We start from the raw sequence: 1,719 nt of genomic DNA, 5'->3' as shown, positions 1-1,719 counted from the left end.
CTTTTCCTTCCTCATCTCCTTCTGGAACACCTTTGATTCAGATGTTTGTGTGGTTAAGGTTGTCTGCTATCTCTCAGATTTTCTTCATTTTTTTATATTCTTTTTTTCCTTTCTTTCTTTTTTTTTTTCTTTTTTTTTTGTCTTCCTGGGTTATTTTGAAAAGACCATCATCAAGATCTGAAATTCTTTCTTCTGCTTGCATAAGCTGCTGCTTAAACTCTCAGTTGTGTTTTTTATTTCACTGAATGGCTCCTTTGGTTCTAGTAGTTCTGCCACATTCTTTTTTAAAGGTATTAATCTCTTTGCAAATTTCCTCCTTCATATCCTGGACATTTTTTCTCATTTCTTTGTGTGCTCTAATTGAGTCTTCTCTTGTCTCTTTGAGTTTTCTTAAGGTCATTGTTTAGTATTCTTTTTTACTCTGTTCAATGGTTTCCTGCTTTAAGGGGTTTCGTACTTGAGAATTACTGTATTCCTTCAGTTGTGTCATATTTTCTTATTTATTTGTATTTCTAGTATCTCTACATTGATGTCTGGTCATCTGATAGAACAGTCGTTTCTTCTATTATTCTGAAGCAGGCTTTGAGGAGAAAGATCTCTTCCTCTATTTGCAGGTTCTGCTGATGACTCTCCTTGTATCAACGCAGTTGGGTGTATGGTGGGCTGCCTGCAGGGTGGTCCTGGCTGCTGCTGTGAAGGTGAACCATCCTTGCAGCAGCAGTAGCTGTAGCAGTGGCTGTAGTGGCCCTCCTAAGTGGAAGCAGTATTTGCAGTACACTCTTGTCTTCTGTTCAGGTGGTGGGAGGTTGACAAGGGATTCCTTCTGAGTTCCCAGTCATCGGAAGCTCTCTTGCCTTCTGTTCAGGCAGGCGGAGGACTTCCCAGGTCTCCTGCCTGGGTCCCCTATAGCAGGAGGCTCTCTTGCTTTCTGTTTGTGTGTTGTGAGGGTTGCCTGGGTTCCAGAAAGAAAATTTTAAAAAGCAATTCTATTTATAATATTATCAAAAAGAATAAAATGCCCAAGAATAAATTTAACCAAGGAGGTGTATCACTTGTAAAGTGAAAATAATAAAACATTGCTGAAAGAAATTAAAGAAGACCTAAATATATGAAAGACATCTTATGTTAATGGATTGGAAAAGTTAACATTGTTAAGATGTCAATACTGCTCAAAGAGATCTACAGATTCAATGCAATCAAAAATCTTAATGGCTTTATTTTAAAGAATGGAAAGGCCAATTCTCAAATTCATATGGAATTTCAGTGGGCTCTAGAAGTATCAGTGCACTTGAAGGTCATTTTAAATTCCCCAAAGAGAGAAACAGAGAGTTTAAAAAAAAAAGAGTGAAGAAAGTCTACAGGATAAATGCGACATCATCAAGTGAGCTAATAATTGCATTATGGGAGTTTTAGAAGAAGCAGAGAAGTGGAAAGGGGCAAAAAGTTTATTTAAAGAAATAATGACAGAAGAAAGAACATAAAAATCCCAGCAAATATAAGTAAATAACAGACTAGAAAAGCAACAACAAAGATCAATAAAACTAAGAATCAGTTTTTAAAAAATAGACATAATTGACAAACTTTCAGCTAGATTAAGAAAAATGTAGAGGACTGAAATAAAGTCAGAAATGAAAGCATGGTTATTATAACTGATACCCCAGAAATACACCATAAAACAATGCTAAGAACAATTATACATCAATATATTGGATAACCTAG

Source organism: Galeopterus variegatus, unplaced genomic scaffold (genome assembly GCF_000696425.1).
Source record: "Galeopterus variegatus unplaced genomic scaffold, G_variegatus-3.0.2 Scaffold3199, whole genome shotgun sequence".
Classification (NCBI taxonomy): Eukaryota; Metazoa; Chordata; class Mammalia; order Dermoptera; family Cynocephalidae; genus Galeopterus; species Galeopterus variegatus.
The sequence above is the reverse complement of the archived record's forward strand: the minus strand, read 5'-3'. Positions refer to the sequence as shown.